Genomic DNA, 17,517 nt, shown 5'->3' with positions numbered 1-17,517 from the left:
GCTGATTGCTTCTTTTGGGCATTTGTCAGACTAGCTGTGTTGCTGCTGGGTTGGTTGGGTTATCTTCTTATGTGATGGGATGTGTTGAAATCTTTGCCCTTTTGGTAATGAATTTTTCGTTTGTCTTTTCCAGGAATTTCACAGCCCGAGGTCCCCACAAGCTTCTCCTACATCTTCAAACATGTCCAACAATTATATATTTAATTATTTAGTGAAAGTTCGACCCGGCAAACAATAAAGCAGGCTGTCCCTATGGGCGAGTGGGTGTTCTGTGGGTAATTTCCTGATTATTACCAGGGTTACCGTTACAGATCCAGCTAAGTAATTCAAGAATCCATCAACCTCGACAGGCTAATCAAGAAGCCAAGTAACTGCAGAGCTGAGTAACAATTCAGCATCATTCATGTTTTAATAAATGCTCACACTTGACCTTGGAAATGAATCAGATTGCATGTCCCTTTAAACAGAAGCTATGCTCTGAAGCCACTTCACGTAGTGTATTGTTGTACTGATTGTATTCTATTCATAAATACGAGATATTGTAAATGAGATTTTTTCCTGCAGGAGATTCCTGTGACACAGTATAGTAATACCGCGCAGCAGGACTGGGAAATACACGGAGCTAGGAGTCTGCGGGCAGCAGATATGAGAATAGCACCCAGCAATCGCTGTGATCCAATCAGAACATCATCTCCATAAGATATTATGAAGAGATTACAGGGAACTATATGTGGCTCCTCTAGGCTATACACATGGCCTCTGTGGATAAAGGGGAAAATCTGCCAACTTAAATGAGCTACAATAACGCTAGACTTCAGGTTCTGCAGCAAATGAGTGTCCAAGACCTGGAGTAAAGAGGAGGCTCACTGATCAGGGACAGAATTCTGAGAGGTTTCAGCCCTGAAGCTTGCAGAATAGTGAGTGCAGCTCTGGAGTATAATACAGGATGTAACTCAGGATCAGTACAGGATAAGTAATGTATGTACACAGTGACTGCACCAGCAGAATAGTGAGTGCAGCTCTGGAGTATAATACTGTCACGGATGGTGTTGCAGAAAACTAGAAGTCACAAATAAAGATCCAACTGACTTGATCCCAAACTAAGGAACATATGGATGAGCCCTATAAAAGCCCTAGAGCTCTCCCTGACTGCTCAGCCCATGCAAAGATCTTAATGATAGAAAATTGCATGACCTCGTACCTAGACTGAGTGACACCTGAAAACCCTACAATAGTGAGGGGACACGACCACTGGCTCCCTGCACTTAATACGGAGGGAGTCAGGGTCACCTAGAATCAAGCCAACAGGAAAACACAAATAAAGGAAAATACTTATTTGCGGAACCAGCAGTTGCAGCATCTAGCAGTGAGCACAATCCAGGAAGTTGTATAAACCGCAAAGTGATGCAGTATGGGAGGGGATATAAAGAGATGCAATCAGTGCAACTAGATGACAGCTGAGAGAGGGAAACGAGATTACAAAACGTAACCAAAACAAAAGAACCTCAAGCAAGAGGTACTGAAGAACGTCTGTCAGAGCTTCTCAGAGATCTGGCGGTGACAAATACAGGATGTAACTCAGGATTAGTACAGGATGAGTAATGTAATGTATGTACACAGTTACTGCACCAGCAGAATAGTGAGTGCAGCTCTGGAGTATAATACAGGATGTAACTCAGGATCAGTACAGGGTAAGTAATGTATGTACATAGTAACTGCACCAGCAAAATAGTGAGTGCAGCTCTGGAGTATAATACAGGATGTAACTCAGGATCAGTACAGGATAAGTAATGTTTGTACACAGTGACTGCACCAGCAGAATAGTGAGTGCAGCTCTGGAGTATAATACAGGATGTAACTCAGGATCCGTACAGGATAGGTAATGTATGTAACACAGTGATGGCACAAGCAGAATAGTGAGTGCAGCTCTGGAGTATAATACAGGATGTAACTCAGGATCAGTACAGGATAAGTAATTTATGTACACAGTGACTGCACCAGCAAAATAATGAGTGCAGCTCTGGAGTATAATACAGGATGTAACCCAGGATCAGTACAGGATAAGTAATGTATGTACACAGTGACTGCACCAGCAGAATAGTGAGTGCAGCTCTGGAGTGTAATACGGGATGTAACTTAGGATCAGTACAGGATAAGTAATGTATGTACACAGTTACTGCACCAGCAGAATAGTGAGTGCAGCTCTGGAGTATAATACAGGATGTAACTCAGGATCAGTACAGGGTAAGTAATGTATGTACATAGTAACTGCACCAGCAAAATAGTGAGTGCAGCTCTGGAGTATAATACAGGATGTAACTCAGGATCAGTACAGGATAAGTAATGTTTGTACACAGTGACTGCACCAGCAGAATAGTGAGTGCAGCTCTGGAGTATAATACAGGATGTAACTCAGGATCCGTACAGGATAGGTAATGTATGTAACACAGTGATGGCACAAGCAGAATAGTGAGTGCAGCTCTGGAGTATAATACAGGATGTAACTCAGGATCAGTACAGGATAAGTAATTTATGTACACAGTGACTGCACCAGCAAAATAATGAGTGCAGCTCTGGAGTATAATACAGGATGTAACCCAGGATCAGTACAGGATAAGTAATGTATGTACACAGTGACTGCACTAGCAGAATAGTGAGTGCAGCTCTGGAGTGTAATACGGGATGTAACTTAGGATCAGTACAGGATAAGTAATGTATGTACACAGTGACTGCACCAGCAGAATAGTGAGTGCAGCTCTGGAGTATAATACAGGATGTAACTCAGGATCAGTACAGGATAAGTAATTTATGTACACAGTGACTGCACCAGCAAAATAATGAGTGCAGCTCTGGAGTATAATACAGGATGTAACCCAGGATCAGTACAGGATAAGTAATGTATGTACACAGTGACTGCACCAGCAGAATAGTGAGTGCAGCTCTGGAGTGTAATACGGGATGTAACTTAGGATCAGTAGAAAATAAGTAATGTATGTACACAGTGACTGCACCAGCAGAATAGTGAGTGCAGCTCTGGAGTATAATACAGGATATAACTCAGGATCAGTACAGGATAAGTAATGTATGTACACAGTGACTGCTCCAGCAGAATAGTGAGAGCAGCTCTGGAGTATAATACAGGATGTAACTCCGGATCAGTACAGGATAAGTAATGTATGTACACAGTGACTCCACCAGCAGAATAGTGAGTGCAGCTCTGGAGTATAATACCGGATGTAACTCAGGATCAGTACAGGATAAGTAATGTATGTACACAGTGACTGCACCAGCAGAATAGTGAGTGCAGCTCTGGAGTGTAATACGGGATGTAACTTAGGATCAGTACAGGATAAGTAATGTATGTACACAGTGACTGCACCAGCAGAATAGTGAGTGCAGCTCTGGAGTATAATACAGGATGTAACTCAGGATCAGTACAGGATAAGTAATGTATGTACACAGTGACTGCACCAGCAAAATAATGAGTGCAGCTCTGGAGTATAATACAGGATGTAACCCAGGATCAGTACAGGATAAGTAATGTATGTACACAGTGACTGCACCAGCAGAATAGTGAGTGCAGCTCTGGAGTGTAATACGGGATGTAACTTAGGATCAGTACAGGATAAGTAATGTATGTACACAGTGACTGCACCAGCAGAATAGTGAGTGCAGCTCTGGAGTATAATACAGGATGTAACTCAGGATCAGTACAGGATAAGTAATGTATGTACACAGTGACTGCACCAGCAGAATAGTGAGTGCAGCTCTGGAGTATAATACAGGATATAACTCAGGATCAGTACAGGATAAGTAATGTATGTACACAGTGACTGCTCCAGCAGAATAGTGAGAGCAGCTCTGGAGTATAATACAGGATGTAACTCCGGATCAGTACAGGATAAGTAATGTATGTACACAGTGACTCCACCAGCAGAATAGTGAGTGCAGCTCTGGAGTATAATACAGGATGTAACTCAGGATCAGTACAGGATAAGTAATGTATGTACACAGTGACTGCACCAGCAGAATAGTGAGTGCAGCTCTGGAGTATAATACAGGATGTAACTAAATGATTTTCCTATTTCATGACGTAAAGTCATAGTTTTATTAAAGACACGGGTCGAGTATTGCTATCTCCTTCTTTACTTCCACCAATAGCAGCAAAGGAAAAATTAACATAATCAAAACAACCAAGGACCCTCCCCTCACAGATCCTATAATAAGCAGTGTCCTCTTCATATCTTCCTCTTTCTTTGAATCCACGACACCAACCGCCAACCATAACCGAAAACGAACCGAACTGGAACTGGAACCGACACCGACCCTTCTGGTCCCTCCAACTGAAGAACTCAAGCCAACCTGGCTAACATCACAGGAAACCTGGAACAACACGGAACGCCATCCGCCAAGGAGTTCTCAACCTGAAACAGAACAAATAATATAGCCAGTGTAAGCACATGGGTACGAAATGCGCAAACTCGACCCTATAACGGTCGCACATCAAAAAGGTCGCTGAAACAACCATAATAAAACTGAACGGCAAAACGTCATAAATAACAATAAAAGACAGTCTAATAGTCAATAACAATAATACCATAACAATAGGGGGGGCAAGAGAAACCTAGGGCGGGCAATACTCGCCTCCGTGTCTTTAATAAAACTATGACTTTACGTCATGAAATAGGAAAATCATTTAGTTTTACAGCAAGACACGGAGGCTTCGTATTGCAAGTTCAAAGCTGCTCAATAATAGCTGAAAACACATGAGTGGGAGGACGGAAATAAAATTCTGTGAACGTCGTGGCCCTAGACCAGTCAGCCAGACGCAGAATGTCCTCCAAACGAGCCCCCGAAACCGCCAGGGCAGTAGCAGCCGCGCCCCTGGCCGAGTGAGCGGTAAAGATCGTCGTATCAATCCCGGAAAGGGACATGACCCACTTCATCCATCGCGCCAAAGTGGGACTGGTCACCGGGCCAAAGGGATGGCGAATAGAGAGGAAAAGCTGCGGAGTGTCCGCAGAACGGTGAGACCGAGTGCGCAACTCATACTCCCGCAGGCAAACTACAGGACAGAGCGCCGGAGAAGACGGAAAACTGGGATAGGATACTGACCGAATATTGGTCTTGGTACGCCGCGTGATGTTAAAAGTAACACCCTCGGGCGTAAAAGATCTGGCATCATGATCCAGAGCCCTGACATCAGAGACCCTCTTACAGGAAATCAGGCAAAAAAGGGTCAGCAACTTGGCCGAAAGCTGACGGAGGGAAAGAGCCGCATTGTCGGGCCAGGAAGAGAGGAAAGAAAGGACCAGGGAAACATCCCACGTAGTGGTGAAACGTGGCCGAGGAGGCCGAGCCAAACGCGAGCCACGTAAAAGTCGAGACACCAAAGGGTGTTGACCAGCAGGAACACCGTCAAATCCCTGATGAGTCGAGGAAATCGCAGAACGGAACAAATTGATGGTCCGATAAGCCTTTCCCGCTTCAAAAAGAGATGTCAGGAATTGCAACAAATGGGTTACAGATGCCGAAACGGGATCCAGGTCCCGTTCCATGCACCAGCCAACCCAAGATCCCCAAGCTGCCCGGTAAGATTTTCGGGTGCCGGGAGCCCAAGCGTTGTCCAGGAGGCGTCTAGTTGCCTCCGAAATTCCCTCGATCTCACCTGGAGTCCTGAGATTCGGCACGCCAGAAGCTGAAGGGAGCCGTCGACCAAGAGGGGATGCGGGGCACCCAGCGGGTCCTGGAGGAGATCCGTCCGCGTCGGGAGTAGGAGAGGTATATCCACCAGGAGTTCCAGGAGAATCGGGTACCAAGCTTGAGACCCCCAGAAGGGGATCACCACCACCAATTCCGCCGCCTGACGACGAGTCTGTAACAGCACCCTCGGAATCATGGCAAACGGCGGAAACGCGTAATGTAGGGCTGCAGACCAGTCCTGGAGAAACGCGTCCACCGCCTCTGCTTCCGGATCCGGACGCCAACTGAAGAACCTGGGCAGGTGAGCGTTGAGACGGGACGCGAAGAGGTCTATGAATCAAGGACCCCAGGTGTCCGAGATCGTGGAGAACATCTCCGGATTCAACCTCCAGTCGCTGCCGTCCGTGAAGCATCGGGAGCTCCAATCCGCTCGGTAGTTGTGAAGACCCGGAAGATACTCCGCTTGAACCATGATGTCCCTGGAAAGACAGTAGGACCAGAACTCCTTCGCCAGCCGGGCTAAGGTGGCCGATTGAGTGCCGCCTAGGTGATTGACGTATCGGACCGCCGACACATTGTCCATGCGTAGACGGATGCATGCATGAGCTACGCCCCTGGTGAAACTCCTGATGGCAAATGAACCCGCTAGAAGTTCCAGAGCGTTGATGTGAAAACGGGTCTCGGACTCCGACCATCGACCCCCAGTGGAGATACCCTCGCAGTGGGCCCCCCAGCCTTGGTGACTCGCGTCCGACTCTACCGTGAATTCCGGTTGGAATCCGAAAATTGCTCTGCCGTTCCAGGCCTCCAAGTTGCTCAACCACCACGGAGTTCCTCCTGAGCTTCCTGATCCAGAATCACCGCGTCTGCAAACGAGGCCCCGGCACGGAGGTGGGCGATCTTCAGGCGCTGCAAAGCCCGATAATGGAGTGGAGCGGGGAAGACTGCCTGGATAGAGGAGGCTAATAGCCCAATGATGCGAGCCAGATGGCGCAGTGATAGGGAGGGAGTAGAGAGAGCATGTCTCAGCTCCTTGCGTATCGTCCGTAACTTCTCTGCAGGGAGACTGAGGGATTCCGCGACAGAGTCCACCGTGAAGCCCAGAAACTCCATACGTCGAGACGGTGTGAGGCAGGACTTCTCGAGATTGAGTAGAAAACCCAGACCCGTCAGCAGATCCGAGGTCCACTGGAGGTGTTGTAACAGAGACTGCTGACATTGGTGCATAATGAGGATGTCGTCCAGGTATATGACGAGACGCACCCCCCGACTCCGCAGCCAGGCCATGACTGGGCGCAGTAACTTGGTGAAGCACCAGGGCGCTGAGGAAAGGCCGAACGGTAGGCAAGTGAAGCGCCACACCTCGCCCTTCCACAGGAAGCGAAGAAGGTCCCTGGAGGAGGAGGCAACCGGAACCGTCAGATAGGCATCTTTGAGATCCAGCTTCACCATCCAGTCCCCCGGAATCAGCAAGTCCTGAAGGAGGTGAATCCCCTCCATCTTGAAGTGGCGGTAGCGCACCACAGAATTCAGAGCACGGAGATTTATGACTGGACGAAATTGTCCCCCTTTTTTCTGAACTAGAAAAATGTGGCTGAGAACGCCCCTTTGGGTAGGAGGTGCCCTTTCTATTGCATCCTTGTGCAAGAGGGAAAAAAGTTCTACGTCCACCAGCTCCCTGTCCGGCAGTGCCCGGGGAGGGGGAGACAGGACGATATCTGGGGAACCCGTAAGTTCTATGTGGAACCCCTGCACAGTGTTCAGCACCCATGGATCTGAAGTGATGTTGGACCAAACGCGGGAACATAGACGGAGTCTGCCCCCTACACGAGGGGAGGAAGAAGTCCCCAGTGGGGAAAGACTTACCGAAGGATTTTCTGTAGTTCGGATTTCCTCTAACCGACCTGGAACGCCATTGACCGCCTCTGGCCGGGAAGAACGAGGGGGGATTCCTTTGGTCCTGGAATGGAGGCCTCTGGTTGAAGGAGCCTCGGCCCGAGCTGCGGGCTTGATAACTGGAGCGGCCGGACAGACGGCCCCTACCACTGCCGGCCCTAGTGGAGACCCGTCCCTGAAATACCCTTCTCATGGAGGACTGGGCCTTGTCCAATGCGGTGAATGCTCCAACGTACCTGCTGAGGTCCTTAATAAAGGAATCCCCGAACAGTTGACCCTGAGCCTCCTTCCCTGTCTCAGTGAGTGCCAGGTTGGCCAATTTTGGGTCAATTTTAAAAAGAATGGCTTTACGCCTTTCAATGGACAGGGAGGAGTTAGTGCTGCCCGCGATGCAAATGGCTCTTTGGATCCAGCCCGTAAGCTCCTCCGGATCGACCGGAGAGCCGTCCACTCTGGCCGATTCGGCCATCTCAAAGATCTTGGCGAGGGGACCAAAAATGTCGAGGAGCTTGTCCTGACAGCTCTTTATAGCGGAATCTAGCCCTTTACGGGGATTCCAGCCAGTTTTAGCCAAGAACTGTGTCATCTTTTGATCCACAGCTGGCGTTTCACAGACCTTGTTGGGGATCAACGGTCTGGGGCATTCCGCACGGAGCTTGCTGCGCGCCTCCTTGCTGAGAGGACGACGCACCCAATGCTCCAGGTAGTCGCAAACGTGAGATACCGGCATCCACTCCGCCGACCTAGGGTGGTGGAGGGCATCAGGGTCAAAAAGTGGGTTGCCAGAAGGATCCACCAGGCTAGAAGCCGCGTTGGGGGTAGAGGTGGATGCGCCCACGGACCCAGATGTGGACGGCCTAGGGCCTGAGGTACTTGGAAACTCCTGTTCCATCTCCAACTCCCCATCAGAGTGGTCATCTGCCTCCGCATAAGCCTCCATGTCAGATTCATTATCAGAATCTATGTCATCAGTTTGTGCTCTAGCACTTTTCCACGTTCGCGCCCTTTCTGCCTGGCGCGGTAAGGCTCTTTTGCGCGATCTAAGCGCGCTATCCTGGGTGGCTTGGATCACACCAATCAAATTCTCCTGGGCAGGAGGTTCAATGGTAGGCTGCGGGTTAGTGGGTGTAGGCATTAGAGTAGAGGGGCCTGGAGCATGAGCAGATAAGGCCTGAGATATGGTTTGAGAAATCATTGAGGACATGGAGCCCATGGCCTCTATAATGGCACTAGACACTGAGCGTTGTAGCTCCAGGGCCTGTGCGCTCATGGCTGGCAAGCTGGGGTCCCCTGATGGTGGGGGGGGAATAGGCCCAGGGGGAGAGCGGTCTGAAGACATGCTATAGATTATCTAAAACTAAGGCTAAATTGCTGGGCAATCGATGGGGCACCTAGTCTAACAGTGCCCAACAGTGGCGCCTAAACTGTGGCCGAAAAACTAACCTATCTAGGGGTTAGTCACCCCAAACGCCGCAGGTAGCAGGAGCCGATCCGTAGCTGGGCCGAGCAGGGGAGCACTGCTGAATGTTCCGAAATCTCGCGATAGGACGGGCGGTGGCTCCCAAGATAGCCGCCGAGATCTCGCGAGATCTCGGAGCCGCGGGAAGCCACAGGAGAAAAAGCCCGCCTCACGCCTATGCCGCCGGAGACCCGGGGGAGGAATCAGAGCGGCGCAGAGGTAGGGGGAGAGGAGGGGGCTATAGAGCACACCCCAAAGTGAAAGGATGAGGGGAAATGAGCAAATGCCAAGGCCAAGGGGAGAGAGGAAGGGGGGAACGACCCCCAGATGCAGGCCGTAACAGGTGTATGGGGTATAAAGCAATACAGGGAAAAAAGAAATACAGGGATAAGACCCCACAACGCAGTGAAAACAGGGGGGGACCCTGCAACAGGTCAGAATAGCATAAAATACTAGGCCAGTATTGAAATACAAGCAAAGACACAAATGCTTCCTGAATCAAAATCGCATAATCAAATAAATAAATGACTTATCTTTGGTGGAGCAGCAAAGAAAGAGGAAGATATGAAGAGGACACTGCTTATTATAGGATCTGTGAGGGGAGGGTCCTTGGTTGTTTTGATTATGTTAATTTTTCCTTTGCTGCTATTGGTGGAAGTAAAGAAGGAGAAAGCAATACGAAGCCTCCGTGTCTTGCTGTAAAACTCAGGATCCGTACAGGATAAGTAATGTATGTACACAGTGACTGCACCAGCAGAATAGTGAGTGCAGCTCTAGAGTATAATACAGGATGTAACTCAGGATCAGTACAGGATAAGTAATGTATGTACACAGTGACTGCACCAGCAGAATAGTGAGTGCAGCTCTGGAGTATAATACAGGATGTAACTCAGGATCAGTACAGGATAAGTAATGTATGTACACAGTGACTGTACCAGCAGAATAGTGAGTGCAGCTCTGGAGTATAATACAGGATGTAACTCAGGATCAGTACAGGATAAGTAATGTATGTACACAGTGACTGCTCCAGCAGAATAGTGAGTGCAGCTCTGGAGTATAATACAGGATGTAACTCAGGATCAGTACAGGATAAGTAATGTATGTACACAGTGACTCCACCAGCAGAATAGTGAGTGCAGCTCTGGAGTATAATACAGGATGTAACTCAGGATCAGTACAGGATAAGTAATGTATGTACACAGTGACTGCACCAGCAGAATAGTGAGTGCAGCTCTGGAGTATCAGTGTAGGTTATATCCTGATATAGTGGAGCTGATGATAGGTTCTGCTGTCCATACATACAGCTACAGACATAGAGCTGTGATGTCACAACAATACTTAGTGCACCAATTAGTAATAAGTAGTCAGACCTGATAACATGTGAAGTTGCATGTATTACGCCAAAATATTTGCATCATTGCCGATTTCGCAATCGTGAAGCTATTTTTCGCGATCAAGAAAATAATCTCTAATTCGCGAATATATGACGAATATTCTACCAAATATTTGTGAAATATCGTGAATTCGATCATTGCCCCCTGCAGCTCATCACTAATGAGCGGGCTGTCGGACCCCTTCTAATTGCGCTATCTCTGTACGTCTTGTCCGCCTGCAGCCCCCGAGTGATGCTTCGCGCCTCAGCCCTAAACAACTTTCATTTGTCCAGACAATTAGAAGCAGGAGATCAGGGCTGATGTCTTGTGGCGGGAAGCTGACATTATCCTGCGCCCTAAACGCTGACACGGTTTTGCTTTGCTCAGCATTCTTAAAGGTCACATGGTGCAGAGAGCGCCAGGGAGATAAATAATGTCCCCATTCCAGCGCGGCGGTCAAGCCAAAGGAATAAACCAGGATTTCCAGGGACTTTATTTGATGCTGTAAAATCAAATTGTTAATATATCACTTCCCGTTATAAAAAAAATGGTAATTTTGCCAAGTTTCATCCTGACCACAGACAACTGGACGACCACCCAGGACCCAGGGCTCCTAGAGGGTCCATGAAAGATACTCTCCTGAGCCTAATCCTATGCAGGCATGCTGGGAGTTGTAGTTTTACAGTTTCCTGAAAGCCACCGTTTGGAGACCAGCGCTCGTTTTAGATGTGTATTTTATGTGTGACTTTGATGTAGACATTTTATAGAGAGAAAAGCTTTTCCAGCAATTGGTTGACTGATTGATTGGTTGTCTGATTGGTGCCGGCGATGAAGAAGCCGCCAAAGTCCTAGATGAAAGCCTACAATAAAACGCCGTGTTCTAGACGAGCCCAATTTAGACAAGTTGTTATGGACTCTGGAGAAACCATATTTTATAGTTACCTATCGATTAGACTCCAGATACAGTAAATCTTCCTGGTTCTTCAAGAACCTTGAACGTGGCGCCAAGAAGCGATGACGATGATGCGACATTGTTCCAGCGCAGAATTTCATGACCCCCATTTCGGTGGGTTCTTTAGCAGCCGGCTGTTCTTATTCCGTGCCCAGCTCCTGCCAAGCGAGACGGCCCTGTTGTGGTTATTTATTAGCAGTTAATTGCATGACAGATCGCTATTGACGAGCACTCAGTGGATGGCGGACGGCCAATAAGACTTTAAGTGTTCTCAGCCCCTTCCCCCCCCCAGTCAGCCTTTTAGTTAAAAAATAAAAAAAAAATCTTTAAAGCATTTAATCCAATGTCAAACACTGCGGAACGTCTTGCGCCTGCCACGGGAGGAAGAGCTGCCAAGATGTGCCAGGTGTAAACGGAAACGAGAGGTGATGCCCTGAGATAAAAGGAGCCGCGTTCACCGTTGGGGCACATGAAGATCTTTTATTGGAGCTATTGTGTGATAATCCCCGTGGACGGCGCGGGGTCGGCGAGAAGATACCAACTGCAACTTTCCCTACGGCAGGAATTGTTTATTAGGTCCCTTACACGGCCGCAGAATTGGATTATACTTAACAAAGTGAAGATGTTCTTCGCGACTTTCTCTGGGGACATTACCGAATCATACGCTGTGCAGTGCGGAGAAATAAGATATTACCGGGACTAGAGGGGCAGGGGCACCGGTCACGCCAAGGGGGCCCAAAATATCTCTCTGCCCCACACTAGGAGACCAGTATTATCATAGCTAGTAGTGTGCATATTACTCAGAATTAGGGTTAGGGACCAGGGGCGGACTGGGAACTTAATGTGGCCCTGGAAAAAAACTAAAAGTGGCCCCAAGTTGCAGGAAAGTCCAAATTGACAGAAGGCAGGGAAACACAAATAGGCATGGCCGACATAAGCCACAAGTCGGCAGGGAAGTAAGCAGGGCCAGAAAGTACTGCAGCACAATGTACCGCCCCAGCAGAACCAGATACCACAGTGCAGCACAAAATACCGCCCCAGCAGAACCAGATACCACAGTGCAGCACAATGTACCGCCCCAGCAGAACCAGATACCACAGTGCAGCACAATGTACCGCCCCAGCAGAACCAGATACCACAGTGCAGCACAATATACTGCCCCAGCAGAACCAGATACCACAGTGCAGCACAATGTACTGCCCCAGCAGAACCAGATACCACAGTGCAGCACAATATACCGCCCCAGCAGAACCAGATACCACAGTGCAGCACAATATACTGCCCCAGCAGAACCAGATACAACAGTGCAGCACAATATACTGCCCCAGCAGAACCAGATACCACAGTGCAGCACAATGTACCGCCCCAGCAGAACCAGATACCACAGTGCAGCACAATGTACAGCCCCAGCAGAACCAGATACCACAGTGCAGCACAATGTACAGCCCCAGCAGAACCAGATGCCACAGTGCAGCACAATGTACCGCCCCAGCAGAACCAGATACCACAGTGCAGCACAAAATACCGCCCCAGCAGAACCAGATACCACAGTGCAGCACAATATACTGTCCCAGCAGAACCAGATAGCACAGTGCAGCACAATATACTGCCCCAGCAGAACCAGATACCACAGTGCAGCACAAAACACCGCCCCAGCAGAACCAAATACCACAGTGCAGCACAAAATACCGCCCCAGCAGAACCAGATACCACAGTGCAGCACAAAATACCGCCCCAGCAGAACCAGATACCACAGTGCAGCACAAAATACTGCCCCAGCAGAACCGAATACCACAGTGCAGCACAAAATACCGCCCCAGCAGAACCAGATACCACAGTGCAGCACAATATACTGCCCCAGCAGAACCAGATACCACAGTGCAGCACAAAATACCACCCCAGCAGAACCAAATAGCACAGTGCAGCACAAAACACCGCCCCAGCAGAACCAGATACCACAGTGCAGCACAATATACTGCCCCAGCAGAACCAGATACCACAGTGCAGCACAATATACTGCCCCAGCAGATCCAGATACCACAGTGCAGCACAATATACTGCCCCAGCAGAACCAGATACCACAGTACAGCATAAAATACCACCTATCACCTCACTAAGGATGTTGATACAGTTGAGTACAGTCGAGCATCATGGACAGCAGCCATGAGGGGGGGCTGGGTATCGGCTGACTGGGAAATTTCCCTGTAGGGTATATGGCCAGTCCGCACCTGTTAGGGCCTGAGAAGGAGGAGGCGAGACACAAAGAGGACACAACCTTTTTATTGGAGATTCACCTATGGCTGCAGCTGTTCCATTCATCTGAATGAGGACTCCTCAAATGCCAAACCAGTCATGATACAAAAATATATATATGTTTCAAATCTGAATGTATCAAAGTTTATTTACATGAGAAGTGGAGTAAGAAATATTTCAAAATGTAAATAAATAAATAAATGTTTCAAAAAGGTCAACAAATATTTTCCCCAGAATGAAAGGTCATGATGATGTCTGGTAAGAACCCTTCCCAAGATTCTTGCTGATTTCTTAAGTCATGCACTTGCATAGCAGCTATGCGCTGATTGTATACTGTGCCTTCCATATAGATACGTTTATAATGTTATGGCCGACTGGAGAAGGGAACCAAGAGTTTAGACCAGGCATCCTCAAACTGCGGCCCTCCAGCTGTTGTAAAACTACAACTCCCACAATGCTCAGCTGTAGGCTGATACCTGTAGGCTGTTCAGGCATGCTGGGAGTTGTAGTTTTGAAACAGCTGGAGGGCCGCAGTTTGAGGATCCCTGGTTTAGGGGTTACTGAGTTCTGGTTAAATTAAGAAAGAGCTGAGGATTCTGGGAAATGGACCCTGAATAATGGTCATGGTGTCTTTCTTTTTTATGAGCAGAGTCCTTCTTTAAGTGGATTAAAACATCCAATAATCCGGAATATCCAATACTGAAAGATTACTGGATATGGGAAACATTCTGATTATAATAACATACAAATAATTAAAGGTGACGACACATGAGGCAGAATGGGTGGCGCTCGTTAAGCTCTGCTACATCCAGCGAGGTTTCTCCACACCTCCAGCCTCCACCACTGATTCACGGTGCCATTACTCAACCATTGGAAGAACTGGTGGAGATGATCTGCAGCCTGGTGCCAAGGTCTGCAGAATGAGCAATCCAAGTGGGAACAGAGGCATCTGCAGATCATTGAAAGATCCATGATGATATCGGGAAAAGGAATATGTAAATTGTTCTAAAGGGCAAAGTAGTCACCCCCAGAAAAAAATAGATTCTGGGCTCCCACGGCAGACACAGTCATGCAAAAATGGGTGACAACCAAATATGACCGCCTTCACAGCTCCTTTCATGTCACCTCACATTGTCAGAGCAATGTGCTTAGACAGACAGTGCTGCCTCTCAGCTTAGCACATCTTCCATTAAGGAAAGCTTGGTGAACAGACTGAAATGGTGGCCATATTGGTTGTAACACAGCTTTCCCTTATCAGAAAAAGGGCAGTGATACATCAGTGCTGAGAGTTTGTCCATGATTTTAAAAAAATCGTGACACATTTTTGCAAAATACAGCTCCACACCGGCCCACAGGTTGTTTGTGGTATTGCAATTCATTTACGTCAATGGCGTTGAGCTGCAATACCAGACATCACATATGGACTTGGGTGGCGCAATGAGCCCTCTACATAAAGCACTGCAGTTCTCTTATGTGCCAGGGGGACCAGAAGTGTCACCCCCTCCACAAAACTGGGTACAACCCCAATATCTGCACCCCTTATAGTTACACCCCTGCTTGTTCTTCTACACTGCTTAATAACTGAGCAGATCCTCCATTCAGAAAACCTGTAGGTTCAGTAATGGCGGCCATATTGGTCATCACCCAGCTTTTCCAGGATGAGATAGAACTAACTGCACGGCTACACAGATGCAGACAACGTCTATTTACTGGGGAACCAGCGATTTCAGGGGGTTTCCCTGTGCCCGTGGTTTTGCGCGCTGCGGCGGGTCTGGCGCTCGTAGACTGGCCTTCACAATCCTCTTCATCATTAAATCTTCTCTCTTTATTGTGTCAGACTCCATTCAGCGCTGTCCTCTATAGCAGGCTGGTAATGGAGGCTGCGGCTCAGGGGGATCCTTTGTAGTGCACAAGGTTGTACGACTGACGGCGCGCGTCTCATTCCATCATTTGCATTTCTAGTTAATGTGAAAGAAGATCGAGGACTAGGTCCACAGGTACAGAGGGTACACAATGCCACACAGACAACAGCAGTAAAGTTCTTACCCAGCAGTAAAGTTTACTGAACAGTAGTAATGGATAAGTGGCTAGGCATATATAAACAGGATAACAACAGAGCATAAATCAAACAGTAACAGTAATACTGCCTAACGCTAAACTAGCTATTGCGAAATACTCATCTACAGTCCATAAAGCAGCCTGGCTGCGCCTGAATGTTCCTGAGTGAGCTTTGTCTTTGGGGTGCACCCTTAAGTATCGTGCAATACTATTTGTAATCCAACAAAGTCAAGTCTGTATCTTGCCGCTTTATTTGTCCCCAAAGTGTCACTGGTGCAGTACAACGAGGTGTGACGCGGCAGAGCCGCACTTACAGTTCCTTGGGTAGTTTTGTAAGTTCTTGGCATTTTTTCTTAATCCCCTGGTCCACTCCAAAACTTGACTGTACAGATACTTGCTTACCGGATTTGTTGCGGTGAATCTTTCCTCAGGGCTGTAGTCAGAATCCACTGTAAGACGAAATTCCTCTCCCAATATCCACAGCAAGTCCTTCCTGACGTCCTCAGCAATACTCAGGCAGAAACTCAAGCAATACTCAGGCAGAAACTCACTTCTCTTCCTGCTCTGCACCGGAACACCTCCCTTTCCTGGGGAGAGTGTGATGCAGCTTGTGATTTGCCAAATGCAGTCTCAAAACTGCAATTACAGTTCGCCATAACCTTTCTGAGAGTCCTAGCCTGCCCCTAAATTATCGGTATTTTGACTTTGCAAGGTAAATGTATATAAGAATTTTCTCTATAGTAAACTTCAATGTAGATTAGTCCTTTGCTGCCATATACTGACCAAATGAATTATAGCAGGCAATTTACACTCTACATTTAATAACATTAGTAAATCTTGCTTACACCCTTACATGCCACCCCACTAGAATATTGGCATCCCGACAGCCCTACCAAATAAATTCGTCTGCTGCATAGCGCTGAGGGGGAATACCTGCCGTGGAGCGCTCCGACCTGCGAAGGACTGAGTTCTCTGCAGTTGGTATAGTAACATGACCCGACCCCTCCCGGGGTGGTAGTGCATTTTCAGGAACAGTGTCTGGTACTGCACAATTGGGTGCGGGCGACTCGTCAGTCTGTATAGGCAGCGTAGGGATCAGCCACCACTATACGTCCCTTGGACTCACAGGCTTTGAGTGTCTCTTCTGAGCATCTCCAGAATTATTTGTCGTGGGGCAACTCTCTCAGAGAAAAGGTCTGAGCATGTTACAGTTTGGACATCGTAGACTGGGCCTTCTGGAAGCACTTGATGTTTCACAATATATGGCTGCGGTTCCCAGCAGTCATCCAATTTTTCTGTAGGTCGTTTAGCATGAACCAATACTTTGCCACCTGGCGATAAGGGTGTAGTCTACACCGGTTGATAATCCCTAGGGGTTTGTTGTTTCAACTTCTCATTGACCAACCGATGAACAGTCCTCAGTTTGTCTTGGTGCTCCTGCACCCATGAGTCAGCTGTCCTAGGGAACTCTTCTGAAAGAGGTCCAAGGTTAATTTCGGCCACTTCTTGTCCTGGGCGACTGAACAGCAGCATGTGTGGAGTATAGCCGGTGGTGTTCTGAACACGATTATTATACGCCCAGAGTAGTTCGGGCCAGCGCAACTTGTGTTCTTTCTCCAGAGTATGGAGCATCTGTAGATGCCTCCTGTTGAATCTTTCATAGGCCCCATTGCCCTGTGGGTGGTACGGCGTTGTCCTCGACATCAACTTCCCTTGGAAGCAAGCTCCTTGATCGGAATGAATCCGCTTCGGGCATCCGTACACCTGGATGAAGTGTTGGCACACCGCACAGGCATCTGACTCCGACGTCTGGTCATGGGTAG

This window comes from Bufo gargarizans, chromosome 7 (genome assembly GCF_014858855.1).
Source record: "Bufo gargarizans isolate SCDJY-AF-19 chromosome 7, ASM1485885v1, whole genome shotgun sequence".
NCBI lineage: Eukaryota > Metazoa > Chordata > Amphibia > Anura > Bufonidae > Bufo > Bufo gargarizans.
The sequence above is the reverse complement of the archived record's forward strand: the minus strand, read 5'-3'. Positions refer to the sequence as shown.